The sequence below is a fragment of the Eurosta solidaginis genome, chromosome 3 (assembly GCF_040869045.1).
Source record: "Eurosta solidaginis isolate ZX-2024a chromosome 3, ASM4086904v1, whole genome shotgun sequence".
Lineage (NCBI taxonomy): Eukaryota > Metazoa > Arthropoda > Insecta > Diptera > Tephritidae > Eurosta > Eurosta solidaginis.
Window position 1 is genome coordinate 62,239,843 of NC_090321.1, and position 20,578 is coordinate 62,260,420.

The window sequence follows — 20,578 nt, forward strand, 5'->3', positions numbered from 1 at the left end:
CCATGCGAAAAAGGGAAAGGGTACTTAGATGATTTTTCAAAACAAAACCGAAATTTCGGAGGCCAAAAAAGCACACATCCTTTGGTGTTGACCTCGAAAATCCGCTACGTTGTTGTTTTTGTTGTTGTTGTAGCGATAAGGACACTACCGTAAGGCCTTGGGGAGTGTTATCGATGTTGATGGTACTTTGCCGGATGCAGGTCCAGTACGTTCCTGTAACAAGCACCATAAAGGTACTAGCCCGCCCATCTCGGGAACAATTTGGTATGACCATATGAAACCTTCTAGGCCATACCTTCCTCCCACACCCTAGATCCATCACGAGTTCGGGGTCACCAGAGCCTCGGTTGCTTAAGAAAAAAGAAATTCTCTGATATGCTACATGTGACACCCTCTCTCTCTCTCTCTCTCTCTCTCTCTCTTTACTTGCACATACCGGAGCGCACGTTTTTGAAATCGCTTTCCAGATGAGGCTGCTTGCTATCATTAGCGGAAGACCATGATCCTCATTAATCGAAAGAACCCTACTATAAACGATATGACGCTTGCACAGCAACAAAGGTAAACGTAAAGGTTTGGGAAATAAGTAGAAGTAATATTAAATAGTAGTCGCAACTCAGAGCATTTTATTGAATCCGGACTCTTAGATACTATTTTATATTAAAGGCAGGCATAGACATACCAGAAAAAATGCTCACATCCGCCTTAATATACAAACGCTGACTTATTTTTACTTGGTGCATCTGTGCTGTCAACTGGCTAGCCGATCTCTGAGGACCACTCGCTTATTCATAAATAGCGGGGGCAAAAGTGTCTACCTCAGTACATTCAGAAACTTGAGAAATTCTAGAAAAGTTAAGGCCAAGATAAAAATGTTCTCTAATATTTTAACATCTACTCCCCTTATGGAAATTTATCCTGCTAACAATGCTTCTTACTTTTGTATATTTTCAGGATAAATAATATGTGAAAATGTCGGTTATGCTGCTTTACTAATTCCCTGAATTTCTTGAATATCAAATTTTCGAGTGACCTAAATCGGGTATGTACTAAGCTTTTTTAAAATGTCGTATTATTTTATAAGAGGTGCATAGAAGGGAAGCATATAAGAGAGAGAAAGAGAGAGAGAGCTTGAAGTAATATATAACATTGCTGCAAATAACGAACATAAAAGGCTGCAGTAGCTAAATTCAGAAGAAATCACAGAGAACAAAAAAGAAATTATGAAAAGAAAAGCACAAACACTGGTACGACAATGACCGGTTAGGGGGCTTAGAATATACCCGCAGCAGGTATTGCCTGTCGTCATAGGGACTAAAGTACCAAATTGGTGCAAGCTGTTGTGTAGCGCAACCCTTTCAAGGGGTCGCCAACGCAATATATAGCATCTCCAACCCAATTTTCAACCTCACCTACCTGTGGCGAATCTAGTTTCTTTAACAGCCGAGGCTCTGGCCACTTCAAGTTCGTTATGGATCTAGGGGTGGGAGGGCGGCATGGCCTAATAGGTTTCATGTGGTCATACTAAATCGTTCCCGAGATGGTCGGGTTAGTACCTTAATGGTCCGGCAAAGGACCATCAACATGGATAACGATCCTCAAGTCCTGCGGGAAGTGTCCCTATCGCTACAACAACAACAACAACAAACATGCATCAACAATTTTAAACAAAACAATAAACCAACCAAATCAACAAACGTTCAAACGTTTAAAATTACTGACTTCTACCTTCCTCAGTTAAGCACACAAGTTGATCAGTGAAAACCACTCCCGTTTCTGAATGCACACATAACACATACATATATATACATACACAAACATTCAATTTAACAATACCCTGCAAAAAATGCGACTAGTCTACGATGAATCCGGGATGAGTCGCAAAGGAGTATGCGACCAATGCCAGTTTTGATCTCTTTGTATGAGTTGAACTGTTCCCTTTTGTTTTAGCATGTCCTTAGAAGAGACTAATTGTGCCAATTTGTGCCCGAAAGGATTGATAACCCCAATCCTCTTTGTACCCATATAGGAACATAATAAGACTAGTCCCTTTTCGGTTCTATAAGGACTTAAATAGGGCATAGACCCATTTTTATGGCAGAAACACAATCGAAGGGTTTCCCAAGCCACAAAATCTATTTGAGCGGGCGGAATAGCTTTTCTAAATGGAATAAAAAATATTCCCCAAAATTTAACCCTAGTAGTCGTTTTTCTTAAATAATTCGATTCAATAACCTGTAATCTTTTTTATTTTACTTCGTTGCTGTTTTTTTTTTTTTTATATTTTTTAAAGTGGGCTGCATAGGTATAAAACTGACTAATCCCAACTGTACCCGAAAGGGACCATAGGGGATAAATTATGCCCAAATGTAGACAAAAGAGGTCAATCGCGGAACAATTTCTTTAGGGATTAACCACACGATTTTTTTGGAGGGTAACTACTCATGCACCTACGAACTGTAAATATAAGACTAACGAAACAACAAATCAGAACGAAAAATTACACTGATGATGCCGCAATGCCGAAACCGATTAGTCTCCAAACCAGATTTGATAAGGGATGACGGAAAATCGTTCCAATTCCAGCAATTATCCAAAACTGTCGGAAAATCAACAAAACAACAACAAACAAAATGAAGAAAAATGAAGCACCCTAATATTGAATATATACTATATATAGAACAAATATCATCCCTCCTTACTATTGGAGAATATGTAAAGCACAACAACAATTTCAAGCGCACCATTTTAGTTTTTATTTTTTCCCCCATTTTTTCTACCAACGCTGCAACGACAGACGCTCGATCTCTTTCTACTATTCAGGCAAAGTTGAAGGACATTTGAAGTAAGGTCATATAGACCAAATATGCATACAAAATTCATTTGGATTTACACACATACACGTGCACATGCTTTTACATACACAATGTTATATGATGACATAAATCCATAAAATTGTATAATCTATAATTTTAATGCTAGCTTGTAGCGCATATGGAGGTGGGTGGGTGTGTATGAGTTTCAAGGACAGTTTTTAAAGCACTGCAGATGCATTCGATAAATTGAGTCGTAATTTAATGGTGGGAGTATACAGCACATGATTGCAATAGCGCTTGAAAATATTTAGCTAGGCAGCTAACAATTTGCATAGATGAGCTCAGTTAGGATGGCAAGGTTTCCGGAGGCCGGCTAAGTCCGAGTTTGGAGCATTACAGTATCCATATACAAGTTGTGCCGAAGTTTTTGATGTATTAACACCTTTGCTCACAGTATGGGAAATCCTAATTGTAAGCGTAATGCGGAATACATGATGCAAGCGCAAGTGTAGTCACTACACTGTTGCGTGATGTAGGGAAAATGTACGTGGTAGAGCTGATATAGGCGAGATTAAGACAAGCCAGTGCAAGGCAAAGCGTGTTATCAATTTGCTCTCGAAGAGGTAACGGTTTGCTATCGATGAGTTATCGGTTTATTATCGACGGGTTATGGGCGTTTTTGCGATTTCTAATCGACGAGTTATCGTATGGTTATATGTAGGTGTGTTATCGGCGATGTAAGGACAAGTTATCGATTTGATATCGACCTGTTGTAAACTTGCTATCGATAACAAAGGTTTTTAATGCGTTTATAAATTTTATATCGAAAAGTTATCGATTTATTACCAAAAACTCATAGATTATTAAAGAAGCGCGGCCTAAATCTCTGCGGAGGTAAATCGCGCCAAGTATGTATTCTTTTATATTTATTTTATCCATTATTTATCGAAAGGTTATTGATATGTTTTAAAAAAGTTATCGATTTGTTATCGGAAATTTCACAATTTGCTTTCAAAAGGTTATCGATTTGTTATAGACCTGTCGTAAACTTGCTATCGATAGCAAAGGTTGTTAATGCGTTTCTAAATTTTGTATCGAAAAGTTATCGATTTACTACCAAAAAATTATAGATTATTAGAGAAGTTCGGCCTAAACCTCTGCGGAGGTAAATCGCGCCAAGCATTTATTCTTTTGTGTTTATTTTATATATTATTTATCGAAAAGTTATAGATATATTATAAAAAAGTTATCGATTCGATATCAAAAGGTTATCGGTTTAGTATGAAAAAGCTGTCAAAACGTTATCGGAATGCTATCGATATGTTATCACCAAATTATCGATTTGATATGGATAAGTTATCGAAAAGTAATCGACTTGTAATCAAAAAATTTTTGATTTGATATCGAAAAGTTATCGATCTTTTATTGGGGCGTAATGGGTGTGTAATCGATTCTATAATTAATACTAGTGTACCCTCGCCCGCTTCGCTAGGCGATAGATTCAATGATTTGCTGAAAGAGAATAAAATTAATACGAAACAAAGCAAATTTTCTGATACAATTTCATTCGAACTTTATTGTAACACTTTTTGGTAGACAACGTTTTTGGGTTTTCCATCTTTCGCGTAAATGAATAATGACGATGGTTTGCCTACTCGTGAGTAAGCTACATACAATTGTCCATGAGAAAAAATTGGGTATTCTAAATTAATACCGCACTTTTGTAGAGACTGTCCTTTCGCCTTATTAATTGTCATAGCGAGGGCAAGGCGAATAGGGAACTGCAAACGTTTGAAATCGAATGGTAAATCCGTCGGAATCAGTGGAATTCTGGGTATCAAAACGTCTTCTCCTTTGTACTTCCCTTTCAAAATTGTTGCTTCGATAACGTTACCCATTAGCTTCTTCACAGCGAGTCTGGTACCGTTGCAAAGTCGTGGCACATTAATGTTGCGCAGCATAATAATCGGTGCTCCAATTTTTAATCGTAAATTATGAGGTGGTAGGTCTGGCAAATCGAGTGAGTTTAAGAATTCAGTTGGATAATTTACGACATCATCTTGATCAGAAATAGTGTCCATTGACTTGTATGCAACTATGTCAACAGGTATTTGATCCAGAATAGCTGCATTTATATCATTGACGTCCTTATTTTTCCCAGTTAAAATTGCTCTTTCGCTGAGCCAGTCATAGTTTTTGCAATGTTGAACTATGTTTGGAAATACACTCTGTATCAATCCCTCTTTAGACTGTGCAATAGTGCAGAAATTGTTAGGCAATGTAATCATTCCTGTTGGATCGACAGGTATTTGACCATTTCCAATTTTCAGTAATTCCTGTGAAAATTCAGCTGCTGACGGATCGTTTTGTAGTTGAACACGTACGTTTGTAGTAAGTGTAAGCGTCTCCATAAATACGACGATTTTAAACATGCATTGATTTCATCTGTAGCCGTGGATTTTGGGATCACAGGTAATGTTTGCCTGAAATCTCCAGCCAATAAAGTCATGGCACCTCCAAAGACTGTTTGGCTTCCTCGTAGATCTTCAAAGTTCCATCAAGTACTTCCAATGATTTCTTTTGTGCCATAGTACACTCGACCCATACGATGAGCTTACATACTTTAAGAACGTTTGCCATTCCAGATGTTTCGGAAATCGGTATCGTTATCAGTGTTCGGACTTGAAAATTTTAATTAGTGGTAGATTTGAGAAAAAAGTGTTAGAAGTCGGTTATATTTTAAATATCTTGATATAATGAATAATAACCACTTTTTTCTATATATACAGATAGGTGTACGTTGCAGTTTTGTACTAAAAACCTGGTGATCAGACCTAAGCTAGACGTTATTTTGAGTTTTATAAAACCGTTCAACTGCATTGATTTTCTTCCCAGTAATTGTGGAAAAAAAGGTTTCTTCAGAAAACTTCTATAAAAATCTACCACCTATTTTTAAGTTTGCGTGGTAGAAGTGGTAGAACTTATATTTCAGGAAAAATAGATCTACCACTTTAGTGAGAGAAGTCCGAACACTGCTCATAGCTGAACTACATACAAATTAACGGAACATAAGCGTCGTTGGTACGAAAAATTATCATGTACTAAAGCACTCATCAACAGCTTTCATTTTATACCCATACTATACAAACACATTGTAGGGTTATCCGGGTCCACGTTTTGACCTATATCTCAAGACCCTAGAAATTCAAAAAAAAAATTTTTTTTGCTAAAAACCTTCCCCTATTTGATCCCTATAATATGAAAAAAGAACGAATAAAATTGGCCTCGTATCGGCCCCAAAACATGGACAGGAACGAACATCATTTCATTTTTATATATATAGATTAAATGAAACTTCAATATAAAATTGAACAAACATCTGGAACTCGTTCTGTATTAATGTCTCGCGAATGCTGCCGTTGTTTTTGTAGCGATAAGGATACTCTCCGAAGGTTTTGGGTAGTGTTATCGGTGTCGATGGTCCTTTGCCGGATATAGATGCGGTACTTTTCGTTAACAAGCGCTATTAAGGTACTACCCCGACCATATCGGGAACGATTTAACATGACCACATTGAACCTTCTAGGCAATCCCGCCTTCCCACTCACTAGTTCCATGTGGAACTTGGGGTCGTCAGAGGCCCGGCTGCTAAATATGTATATGATACATGCATATTTGTAACAGGATTCATCTCGCGTGGGTGAGGTTGACAATTGGGCTGCGGAAGCTATGAATTGCGCTTATCAGACCATTGAATCTTATGACGCGCGAATAGTTAGCACTGGTGAACGGCGGCGGACTAAACGGCGGAGACCGCGGAGGCTAAACTGAAATGAACCAAAACTGCATCATTAAACACCTAGGTATACGATAACGATATGACTGCAAAACAGAAAACTTGATTAGGGCAATCTTGGCTTACAGCTATTGCTATTGATCCGCTTACACGTTTTACGTTAGTATATAATAATGTAGTCGTGATCAAGTGCCTTTATAATTGGAATCTCAAACATAAACTGAACTTTATTTCGGAATTCAAAGTACAGGGAGCTTAAAAGGTAAGACTTAAAATGTGACTAGCTAAACGTTACGATAAGTACGATAAGTAAGAGTAAGAAAGAAGTAGTATAGTAAAGTAAGAGTACGTAGTTTCTTAAAAGTATAACGAAAGGAAGCTTAACTAAGAGAGAGTAGCAAAGAGAGGGAAGGATGTGCAAGGTTCCTATGTAACTGCTCCCCTCTGAGATATTTGAGTCCTCGAAATTACACTGAAAGAAAAAGACTGGTAGAACTAACCGAAATACCAGTCAATTTAACCGAAATTTCTGCTAATTTTTATCCATCGCAACAAGATGTTGAATCAATTGCGCACAAATCGTTGATTCGTAATTGACCGTTTTAGTAGTCAAATGAACAAAAAAAAGTTGTTGCAACAGCTTTGTACGAAAGTACCTATGTTGCCATATATAAATAAATAAATGTAAGGCGCGATAACCTCCGAAGAGACCCAAAGCCGAGCTTCTCTTCCAATTTGCGTCGTGCTCCTCTTGATTTTCCCTACAACTTGATCGGTCGGGACCTACATGTTTTATGCCGGCTCCGAACGGCATCTGCAAGGCAGATGAGTTTTCACTGAGAGCTTTTCAAGGCAGAAATACACTCGGAGCGCTTACCAAACACTGCCGAGGGGCGACCCCGCTTAGAAAAATTTTCTTCTAATTGAAAAACCTTATTCCTAAAATTTTGATGTTGCTTTGCCCGGTGTGCGAACCCAGGGCATACGATGTGGCAGGCGGAGCACGCTACTATCACACCACGGTGGCACTTACTAACCGAACTTCAATTGGGCGCACATCAAATATGCTGGCACACATTAAACATTATACACTTTATTATTTTGTTTTATTAAACACACTTTCACCAAATATTATATTTTATAATTTATTTAATTTATAGTTTTGAACTTCGCTTTGCAAATAGAAATGAAAATAGTAGTCACAAAACTGTTTCTATATTCTTTCAGTTGCAACTCAGCTCATTCTCAATTTCTTCTCTCGCATGTAGTTGCCACACTTGATTGTTTCGAACAAAACTTTTAGTATAAATGTTTGACATAACATTTTAAATAGAGAACTTGTAAGTTACAAAAAAGTTAAGAATCAAATCGCAATTGTGCCCTCTTGTTGCAAAAGTTTTGTTTGAATAAACAGGATTTTTCCAAAGTTAGTTTTGTTCAAGTTTTTACGAATTTTCACTGACCCAAACGAATCTAACAAGATAATAAAAAACACCATTTTTTAATGTTGATGTTTCCGTCAACATAAAAGTATGAGTTGCTTTGGAATCGTTTCAACAAAAGTGTTGCGAAAATTTAACTTGCCGAATTACATGTTAAGTTACTCCAGTGGTGAATTACCTTCTAGCGATTTGATTCTTTACTTTTCTATCACTTACAAGTTCTCTGTTTAAAATGTTATGTCAAACATTTATACTAAAAGTTTTGTTCGAAACAATCAAGTGTGGCAACTACATGCGAGAGAAGAAATTGAGAATGAGCTGAGTTGCAACTGAAAGAATAGAGAAACAGTTTTGTGACTACTATTTTCATTTCTATTTGCAAAGCGAAGTTCAAAACTATAAATTAAATAAATTATAAAATATAAAATTTGGTGAAAGTGTGTTTAATAAAACAAAATAATAAAGTGTATAATGTTTAATGTGTGCCAGCATATTTGATGTGCGCCCAATTGAAGTTCGGTTAGTAAGTGCCACCGTGGTGTGATAGTAGCGTGCTCCGCCTGCCACACCGTATGCCCTGGGTTCGCACCCCGGGCAAAGTAACATCAAAATTTTAGAAATAAGGTTTTTCAATTAGAAGACAATTTGTCTAAGCGGAGTCGCCCCTCGGCAGTGTTTGGCAAGCGCTCCGAGTGTATTTCTGCCATGAAAAGCTCTCAGTGAAAACTCATCTGCCTTGCAGATGCCGTTCGGATTCGGCATAAAACATGTAGGTCCCGACCGATCAATTTTTAGGGAAAATCAAGAGGAGCACGACGCAAATTGGAAGAGAAGCTCGGCCTTAAATCTCTTCGGAGGTTATCGTGACTTACATTTATTTATTTATATGGCAACATAGGTACTTTCGTACAAATCTGCCGCAACAACTTTTTTGTTCCTTTGACTACTAAAATATTAGTAAGTTCAAAGAAAAATTGTTTTTATATTGTACGTCACTAAATGTGACATAAGTATTTATGTTTAATCTCTTATTTTAACCTAAACTAGGTCTTAAAGACCGTAATAATAAATAAATAAATAAATAAATAAAATAAAACCGTCAATTACGAATCAACGATTTGTGCATAGTTGATTCGACATCTTGTTGCGATGGATAAAAATTAACAGAAATTTCGGTTGAATTGACCCGTATTTCGGTTGATTTTACCAGTCCTTTTCTTTCAGTGCACTGAAAGAAATGGTGCTAGTAAAATCAACATATCGGTTCTGTTGTTCTTGACTTAACGGAGATTCGGTGAAATTGATAGAATTATAGTTAATTCGACCGAGTTCTTTGTCAAGAGAACAAATTAGTTTAGTCATTTCAACAGAAGAGAAATTGTCGCTCTTAAGTTAACAAAATTCTGTAAAATTGACAGATTCCTAATCAATCTAACTGATTTTTTTGTTAACACAACTGATCTCACTTGTCATTTCAACAGCGATCAACATACAATACATAACCAAATTTCAAAGAGAATTTTACGTTCACTGCGCTCTCTACTTTGTACTTATGTATGCTGTGTACTATATGTATGCACATATTTACGTATGTATGTATATGGCGGCCGCCGTAATGTGATGGTAGCGTGCTCTGCCTACCACACCGAAGACCCTGGGTTCACACCCCGGGCAAAGCAACATACAAATTTTAGAAATAAGGTTTTTCAATTAGAAGAAAATTTTCCTAATCGGGGTCGCCCCTCGGCACTGTTCGGCTAGCACTCCGAGTTTATTTCTGCCATGAAAAGATCTCAGTGAAAACTCATCTGCCATGCAAATGCCGCAACATAGGTACTTTCGTACAAAGCTGTCGCAAGAACTTTTTTTGCTCATTTGACTACTAAAACTGTTAATTACGAATCCACGATTTCTGCTCAGCTGATTCAACATCTTGTTGCGATGGATAAAAATTGACAGAAATTTCAGTTGAATTGACCCGTATTTCGGTTGATTTACCAGTGTTTTTCTTTCAGCGGATCAGTTATTTCAATTAGTTTTAAAGTGTATCTATACAAAAGTAAAATTATTTTTGTGAAAAAATTTGTGTATATGTCTTGGAATTTCATAAATAAATTGTCATCATCGCAGAATATACACGTGAAACCCTTGTTTATTAAAATGTTTTCCATGAAGACTTTAAGGTCTGATTTTTCTGTTACTATAATGTAATTTTGACATTTTCTGTTAACAGTTTTCATAGAATAATTTTCTTTTTCGCCGAAGCTTAAATAAATCTGATTTTTATAATAGTTAATAGGTTTACTTGTAATAAATATGTGGTCAAGATTGTCTTCAAGAGCACTGTGAATAGTAGCGCCGGTTGAGCTAATTTCCAAGTCTTCGTTTGTTGTATCATTGTTATTGCTTCCTTCTTGAATATTAAGCATACTAACTATACTTTCATGGCGGCCACCGTGGTGTGATGGTAGCGTGCTCCGCCTATCACACCGTATGCCCTGGGTTCAACTCCCGGGCAAAGCAACATCAAAATTTTAGAAATAAAATTTTTCAATTAGAAGAAAATTTTTCTAAGCGGGGTCGTCCCTCGGCAGTGTCTGGCAAGCGCTCCGATTGTATTTCTGCCATGAAAAGCTCTCAGTGAAAACTCATCTGCCTTGCAGATGCCGTTCGGAGTCGGCATAAAACATGTAGGTCCCGTCCGGCCAATTTGTAGGGACAAATCAAGAGGAGCACGACGCAAATTGGAAGAGAAGCTCGGCCTTAGATCTCTTCGGAGGTTATCGCGCCTTACATTTATTTTTTTTATTTATTTTTAACTATACTTTCATTCAGATCTTTTTCCAAATATTGACTCAACGAGTCAGCGACTGTATTGTCTTTGCCCTTAATGTAATTTATATCAAAATTGTACTCATTTAATACAATTTTCCACCTCTGCAGTTTCATGTTCGGCTGTTTTATATTATGTAGCCAAACTAAAGGATTGTGATCTGTTTGTATGGAAAACTTTCGGCAATATAGATAAGTCCGAAAATGTTTGACAGACCAAACTACAGCAAGTGCCTACTTTTCAACCGTAGAGTTCCTAATTTCATGGTCGCATAAAGTTCGAGATGCATAAGATATTGGATGGCCGCATTTGGCTTAACACTGAACCGATAGCAAATTGAGATGCATCTGTGGTTAGAGTAAATTTTTTACTAAAATCAGAAGATGTCAGGACAGGCTCATTTGTTATTAATTTTTTTAATGTTTCGAAAGAGTTCAAGAAATGTTTACCTTTAAAATCAAGTATTGCTCCCTTATTCAAAAGGCGAACCATTGGGTAAGCCTCCTTTGCATAATCCCGAATAAATTTTTGGAAGTACCCAGTTATGCCTAGAAACTGTTTTATTTTTTTATATTAGTAGGTGGACGCATTAGTCTTATTGCTTCCACTTTAGATGGGTCCGGTTTACAATATGGCCTAAAAATTTTGTCGTTAAAGCGGCAAAGTGACTCTTCTCAAATAGAATTTTCAAATTTGATGCCCGCCGAGTATTTAGTCTTTTTTTGATAGATTCAACATGCTCCTCGAAACTGGTAGAAAATATTAATATATCGTCTAGATACACGACACATATCTTATTTATGTGATCTCTAAGCACATGATTTATTAACCTTTGGAATGTTGCATGTGCTGTTTTTAGGCCAAAGGACATACGAGTGAATTCGTAGTGGCCTCCAGTTTTAGAAAATGCTGTTCTTGTTGTTGTTGTAGCAGTGCTTCGCCCCACCTAATAGGTGCGACCGATCACAAATTGTCATCAATATCCTCTAACGTGAGTCCAAGGAGTGGTTCCACACTACAATTAAAGAGTTGAGCTAGAATGACTCGCGTTTCCCTGGGGAGTATGCGTTCCTCTTCCGCAGTTTTGGGTACTGTTCTTTGAGTACTGTATTCACCGGGCAATTCCTTGCATAAAGGTCCGACGCCTATGTTTTTTGCTTCATACGGCTGAGTTCTCAGTTCCCGTATTTCCTCAACATGCTTACGGAGATGACTCCTTAAGCCCCTAGGCGGTGTTGGCTCATCAATCAGATGTATATTGGGATGCCCAGGTTTCTGGGTATTCAACAGGAACTGTTTGGTTGGCATCTTATTTCTCTCCCTGATGGGGAGTATTCTCGCCTCATTATGTAGATAGTGTTCTGGGGACATAAGAGGACAGCCCGTGGCGGTTCTGAGAACAGTATTTTGGCAGGCCTGTAGCTTCTTCCAGTGGGTATTTTTTAGGCTTGGCGACCATATAGGGATGCGTAGCATGCAATCGGCTGGCCAATTGCTTTGTATGTGGTAATAAGCGTTTCTTTGTCTTTTCCCCAAATACTGCCAGCAAGGGATTTGAGGATTTTATTACGACTCTAGATTTTCGGTACAATTGCGTCTGCATTCTGACCAAAATATAGATCCTGTTCAAACGTCACACCCAAGGTTTTGAGGTGTAGGACAGTCGGTAGCGTAGTGCCATCGTAGGGACGTCCATGTTGTAAATAAGGTCGCGGAGGATTTAGTCGGTTATAATGCCAGGTTTCGCGAGGCGAAAAAACTGGAGAGATAAGGGAGGTAGCCGTTTATTCTGTTGCAAAGCTCATCGATCTGTGGTCCTGGGCCTGTGGCCATTATTGTGCAGTCATCGGCGTAGGAAATGATAGTAACTCCTTCTGGTGGCGTTTTGATATGTAAAAATTAAACAAAAGTAGGGATAGGACACCACCCTGTGACACCCCTTGTTTAATTCTTCTTGGCTTTGTTGATGTGAAGTAGGGGACCAAAATGGCTTCAAGCGTATTGCCTTCTGGCGGTAAGAGAGATATCGGGCGATATGACACTCCTATGTTAGCTGGTTTCCCAGGCTTTAGTAGCGGGACCACCTTGGCCATTTTCCATTATTCGGGTATGACAAAGGTGGAAAGAGACAGTTAGAAGACATGTGCTAAATATTTGAAACCCTCTTTCCCTAGGCTTTTAAGCATCGGCATGGCTATGCCGTCTGGGCCCACTGCTTTGGATGGTTTAGCATGACCGATGGCATCCTCAACCTCTTTGATGGTGATGGTAATTGGTGACGCGCTGAATTTATGTTTATGTGCGTGTCTGTTGGCCCTCCGTCTATCTTTTTCGATCGTAGCAAGCATTATATATTGTCGGCAAAAAGCGCTCGCGCATTTTTTCGCAACCGACAGCATTTTATCGCCAAAGGCGATGGAAACTTTGTCATTGTGCGTAGACGGATTCTATAGGGGCTTTACGGTGTACCAAAGTTTACCTACACCGGCAGAGAGGTTACAACCGTGCGTAGACGGATTCTATAGGGGCATTACGGTGTACCAAAGTTTACCTACACCGGCAGAGAGGTTACAACCGCTTAGGTGCTCCTCCCATTTCGCCCGCTTGTGTTCATCCACAAGCAATCGTTGGTTTACATCCCTTATTTGGGGGTCGCCGGGATCGAGCTGTCTTATAAGGTCACGTTCTCTCGCTAAATTTGCTGCATCCGCCGGGAACTGGGGCGAATTTCGAGCCGTGGCGGATTCAATGACCTTGCGGAAAGCACATTCCCCTTGGCGGGCATCAGACGGGATAGGAAGGGCAGCAAAGCGGTTGTCTGTAAAGGATTTGTATTCGTCCCACTTTTCTTTTTTAAAGTTTATTGTAGAAAATACTTTTGTCTCTACCATCGAGATGAACCTCTATTTGATAAAATCCCTTCGCTAAGTCTATTGTACTAAAATATGAATATTTCCCAATTTATCAAATATTTCTTCCATATTTGGAATTGGGAAATTGTCGTCAACGGTTTGCTCGTTAAGTTTGCGGTTGTCAATTGCAATTCGCCATTTCGGTACTCCGCTATTGTCAGCTTTTTCGGGTACAACCCATAAGGGCGAATTAGAAGGACTACTGCTTCGTACTATTTTGTTATTGGCTAACATTTCCTGTATTTGCCTTTCTACCTCTTAGCGATGAATTACACGGTATCTATATAACTTACTGTATAATGGAGCACTTGTTTTAGTTATTATTCTAAGCTGTATTTTTTCGTGAAAGGTAGATGTTCTCCCTATTTACAGAATGACAGAAATATTTGAAAACTTTCATTTTTTATATACTCGTCAATAGTTATATCCTCATTTTCGCTAAAAAAATTGGTAACACTGAATTGTCTGTTTGCAGCTTTCTATTTCTATAATCAACTACTGCCCCTATTTGTAGTAACACGTTGATACCGATAATATCATCCAAACAATTAAAACAATTGTGAAATGGAGATTCAAGAAAATTTACGAACAAATTTTTACGTTTGAATTCTTTGAACAACGGTACGCTATATTCAACGTATATATTTATATTATTATTAAAATCCTTTAAGGTAGAAACGGATACATTTGCTCTCCATTTTGGTTTGCAAATATTTGGATTTATAATACTAAATTCAGCTCTGGTATCTATAATAAATCTTAGCTTTTTAATTTTAGTGTCTATTACTATATACTATTACTATCATTTACACCTATATCCATTGCTTCACTTAAAGGTTGATTACAATAGGAGTTGTTATTGGTAAAAAAAATTACTATTTGAGTTATTATTACAACTTTCGACGTTCGAAGTGTTATAAAAATGTGCGTGGTTAGTTGTGAGTTGAGAAGAAGGGATTCATTGTCTCAATTTTTCGTTGTTATTATTGCTTTGCGTTTATCTTGATTGTTAAGCGAAGTTAGGTCGATAAAAATTACTTTGTTGACTGTATTTTTGCCCAAACATACTTGTATTTTTATCACAATGTTGCTTTTTTTGGTCTTCTGCTGATTACGACTGTTTGTATAATTAGCATGTTGTGCATCATAATTTTTAGTTTGTGAACTGCTAAAAACACTATTTTGACTTTTATTGTATTTTAAATAGCCATTTGTTTTGATAATGTAATATGCTTCTTTTAAATTTTTAGGATCCCTACTTATAATTATGCTTTTTACTGGTTCAGGCAAACCATGCTTAAACGAGTTCAGAGCGATTCTGACGGTGCTTTCGCTATTCACTTCTGGAAGTCTTTGTGTACTAAAATATAAAGCATTGTTCAAACGGCAAAGCAACGTATTTAGTTCATTGTAAAAGTGTTCAATAGTTGAACTACATTCACAAGCTCGTATCCTGTCAACCAACTCATTAACTGAGAATCTTTCTCCATGATTGTCTACCAAAATTTGTCTGACAACTGCCCAATCACTCGCATTACCATTGATCGAGAGCGATCGCCTGGCATTGCCTGTGATTCTGTCCTTAATACTACCCATTGCCATCATTCTATACTCCCACGGAAATTTTTCCAAAATAGGAACCATTGAATCAATTCTCTCCAAAAACTTAAGCAATGCATCTCTATCTCCATACTCTTAGGTATACTCTTAATATTGCTAGAATATATTTAAACTTAGTAGTTACATCGAGGTTATCCATTGACTTCGGTTAAACAACACAAGTGCGTATATGTAAAAAGTAAAAATTAAAATAAAAATTGTATACTTAGTAGTAGCGCTAAGCTTATATAGCTTTCAACTAAGCTATCGCGATCTTCTCGTTTTATGTGCTCCTCCCAAATAATGTATTGCACACCAATGCTTGCTGTTCTCTCATTAATTTTGTAGAAATAATTTGCGGTGGCTCTCATTATTTAATTGTTATTGTATGTATACTGCAAAGCAATTGCTCTTCCTTGAAAGTGACAGACACACGCAATTGATATGCTTCTGATAACCAAATTCTTCAAACATATATGTATACTAGTAGACCCGGCAGACGTTGTTCTGCCCTAAATTTTGCCTATATGGATACATTTTAATAAGCTTTTCCCGTGTAACTCTGCCCTCCCGCCACCCCTATAAAATCCGGGTCCGTGGGTAATCCCTCCACCCCCCCCCCCCCCCCTCTCACCGGGCCTGGTGATGTGCTATACTTGATATCATTCGCTATAATATTTTTTATTGATAAGCACTTTATTTAATTCAACATCAACCAATTACACGGAAGTATATCCGGACCACCTGAAAATATTAGTGCCGGTGCGTATACGTAACATTTTATTATTACGTATAAACAAATAAAAAAATTTGCTATAAACTAATATTGCGACTATAAACTGAAAAATAACCTATTCTATATTTCAAATTAGATCAAAGTACACACGGGGTGCAAAACAAATTCAAAATTGGTTCAGTAGTTTAGGAGTCCATCGCGAAAAAACAATGTGACACGTGATTTTTATATATAAAGAAGATGTAGTTATTGTTATTTTATTATTTTTAGTTTGAGTGTCGTTGGTTGTTATTTTTGTATATATATATATATATTTTTTTTTTTTTTTTCTTAGTGCGAATGTTTGTTTTGTCTCTCCCAACTCTCTTTATTGTATGTTATACATTTTAAATTTATGTATAATATTGCTGTTTTGTGGCAATATATAAATTGTTTGTTGCAGGTTTTCTTTCTTCTTTTGTTAAGTGTAATTAGAAACAATCATGCCATATTACGGCAGGCTTAATATATTTTTTTTGTTGTTGTTTTTATTGTTTATCTTTTTTATCACTGATACTTTTGAAATGTGAAATGCAACCAATTGTTGTTGTATAGAAAGAAACGAAATATGTTTCCAGGGATCGATCAGGGTAACAATTGTTGCTCCTTGTTCTTTTTTTCTCGTATTTTTTTTCTACCTCATATTTGTTTTCGTAAAAATCATTGCATATTACGGTAAAATTTCTTACAGTTGTTGTTTTTTAAGAAATTTGCTTACATATATTTATGAACCGTATTTTTAACCGATATTTTTACATGTTTTAACTTCAAGAAAAACTAAATATTTCATCGTTTATAACTTAAACACTTGAAATTTCTTTTCATATTTAACAAGATCGGCAATAATTAAATGTTAACTTTAATTTTTGTATTTAATTGTACAGTATGCCGCACTATGTAGTCCACTTGGTTTTTATGAAGTTTTACTTCATATATTAATTCGAATTTATATCACTGAATATTTTCATTTTGCGATTATTCTTCTTATTTTTGAACATCGAAAATGATTTAATTAACTTCTATATTTTTTTTCCACGAAGTATTTATCAGGTTCGGTTTAGCCAGCCAATAGTGTAGTCATGATCGAGTGCCTTTATAGTTGGAATCTCAAACATAAACTGAACTTTATTTCGGAATTCAAATTACAAAGTTAAAATGTGACTAGCTTAAACGTTACGATAAGTACGATAAGTAAGAGCAAGAAGGAAGTAGTATAGTAAAGTAAAAGTATGTAGTTTCTTAAAAGTATAACGAAAGGAAGCTTAACTAAGAGAGAGTAGCAAAGAGAAGGAAGGATATGCAAGGTTACTATGTAACTGTATAGGCTACAGTATTGACAATATTACGGTGATGCACTGTTACAAAGTACTCCGCAGCCGTTGGAGATATCAGGCAAGATGTAGCAGATTCCTCTATTCACTTCGCTGAGAGTTATGTTATCCGATTGCTCTGCATGTCCAATCATTACCGGAGAGATTAAAGTTTAGTGGTGCACCTTAAAGTCGTCAAGAGTTAGTCAATTTTCGTCGTGGAGTAACTTACAAGTAATAGCGGAGTCACTCAATAATGCACTGCAGAGGAAGGAATCCAGATATTTATGCTCTCAAGTGCTGCATTACATGGCGGACCAATTATACCTTGACACTATAGAGTGTTATTCCTGCAGCCGATGTCGGGATTAAAAAAATTATATGTTATCGGTCTGATGAATAATGACTTCGAGATCACCTCTTTTAGCACTCTGGCGATATTTGTTGTAAAATTCATAGACGCTTCATAAAGTCGGTTTCTGGTTAGTTGGCTGCAGAGTCATTGCGGGTTTTGAAATACCTTGACATTACTATGCAAGATAGGGGCGGATGAGTGAACATGATGGGCATGAGGTTTAACCCTCTTCTTTCTTTGTAGTAGTAAGGAGAAAATGGTTTTGGGGGTTTTATCGTTGTTGACAGCTTTATACCGGATTTTGATCCGGTATGTCTGGGTATTCGCCCAACCATAAAGGGAACGATTTTATATGACCACGTTAAACCTTGTAGGTCATCCCAACCATTTCCGGACGGAAATTGGGGACGCCAAATCCTCGCCTGCTTAATAAGCAAGATTCACCACGGATCCGATTTGTTACGACTACGTTAAACTTCAAAGTCATACAACCCGCAAATTCAGTGAGGTTTACAATTGTGTTGGAAAAACTACAAATTGCGCTGACAATCCCTTGAAAGGATTGCCTTACACAACCACTTGAATCACAAGGCTTGTATTCGTGCTCTGTTATAATCTACATGCGGCGTATCCACCTATTCACCAAAGACATAATTTAAATATGGTATTATATCATTCATTTGCATACACGCAAAACATCCATAAAGTTGGCCAAACATTGAACTCCCAAACGCAATTATGTCCTTGTTACTGCCACACGCACTCAAATTGCTACGAAATACCACATTTTGCGCCCACATCGTCTCATTTGTCTTACCACACTTGATTGCATTTGTCAAATTGATTAAGCAATATTGTTGTTGCTCATGCTGGTTTTTGTTGTTATGCTTATACATTACTTCATAGCGAGTATGTTGGGCTTACTTACGTACACACGCACTTGTATGTATGTATGTATGTAACGAAGGCTTTTAACAACAACCTAACGCATTTGTGTTCATATAATCGTTCATATTGTAAGTGTGTGAGTGTGTGTAAACGCCCAAAAGACAAACTTAAATTGATGCTATTGTCATCACAAACATACATACATATGCACACATAATCACAGCATATATACTACGTATGTGCCCTTATACCATCTACTTTTGCACCTTTTTCCGTGAGGGCAGATACATAACTTGTTTCATTGTCGGTGCATGAAATTTAGTGTGACATGGCGTATACGCAACCTAAGGGCACTGAGCAACACACTTGCGCTCTAACGTTTTGTTTAATTCAAATTACGCGTGCAATTAAGTAAGTTTCAAAATGTTTCCGGACAATGTATGTTGTTCAGCACGACTGGTTAAGCCCTTTTTGACATCCGCCAAGAAAAAGCACAACGAGGATGCGGCAGATTTGACGATTAGAAGAAAATTCGTTCATATGTGGCATAGATGGCAGGAAGAATTGCTTACACACATGTACACGTACCAGGGATCGTAAAAGTTATAAAGTTAGTCATAAATTTTTCAATCGGAGTGAAATAAAAAACTCAAAACTTTACTTTCATTTTTCAATAGAAATAAAAAACTAAAACATTAACTGTTACTGTCCTCGTTTCGACCAGTCAGCCTTAGTTCGTTTCTCATAAAGGCCAAGGAGAAAATTTTGGATCAACACATCAGCACAGAGAGGTCATCCTAAACAAACTACCTCTGCGGATCAATTTGCCTATCATTTAAAAAAAAAAATAAAGAATCCGAAGCGATTCAAGGCCGAACTTCTCTTCCAATTTACATGGTGTCCCTTTTATTTTTTCCTACAAATTGGCGGCAGGGGACCTACGTGTTTTATGCCGACATCGAACGGCATCTGCAAGGCAGATGAGTTTACACTGAGAGCTTTTTATGGCAGAAATACACTCGGAGTGCTTGTCAAACACTGCCGACGGGCAACCCCGCTTAGAAAAATTTTCTTCTAATGGAAAAACCTTACTTCTAAAAATTTTGATGTGGCTTTGCTTGGGGCGTGAACCCAGGATCTTCGGTGTGGTAGGCAAAGCACGCTACCATGACACCACAGCGGCTGCCTATCAGTTGCACGGTCGAAAATTATGGTTTAAACCTTAAACTTTTTGTTTTACGTACTATATGACCAACCCTTTTTTGATTTTAAATGCAGACCTAGCAATGTTTAAATTGAAACGAGCTCATATGACTGGTTTTTAATTGAAACATTTTAGTTTAAATTTAAGTCCAGAAAATTTCCATTTTTCAAAGTGCTTGACTAAAATCTAAATCCAAATATATAAAAAAAATTGGCTTTAACCACTCATAGTTTAAAATATAGACCAAAAAAGTACAAAAACGCGGTACTAGTAAAACTTTTTGGTATTAATTTTAAAATTTTCATCGAAAATTATATTTTAAAGTTTCTCGACTAAAATTTAAAACAAGATATCTTAGAAATTGCATAAATCTGTTTCGTGGTTTAAAAAGTAGTATGAAAAAGCCCCAAATCAGCAGTAAACTTAGCTGGGTTTAAAAAATAAACTAAAAATTTTGACAGTGTAGGAAAATCCTCGGAGGCAGTCATAGATGATCTCCTCCAGTTACTGTAATCCAATGGATTTCACACACAAGGGTATGCTGAAGACTTAATAACATGCGTCAAAGGGATCAAGGAGGAAACAATATGCATGCATTAGGCCCCTCAAAATCATAGAAAGATGATGTGGTGCCATAGGACTGCTTAT

The 20,578-nt window shown here is 37.1% G+C and overlaps 1 protein-coding gene across 1 annotated transcript in view; it reads left to right on the forward strand.

Moving 5' to 3' along the window:
- Positions 1-20,578, forward strand: part of GlyT (Glycine transporter) — a 421,794-nt gene that overhangs the window by 155,261 nt on the left and 245,955 nt on the right. Inside the window, exon 3 of the mRNA XM_067771981.1 lies at positions 955-1,042. The gene's annotated coding sequence lies outside the window, so the exon portion shown is untranslated. The remainder of the gene's footprint in view (positions 1-954; positions 1,043-20,578) is intronic.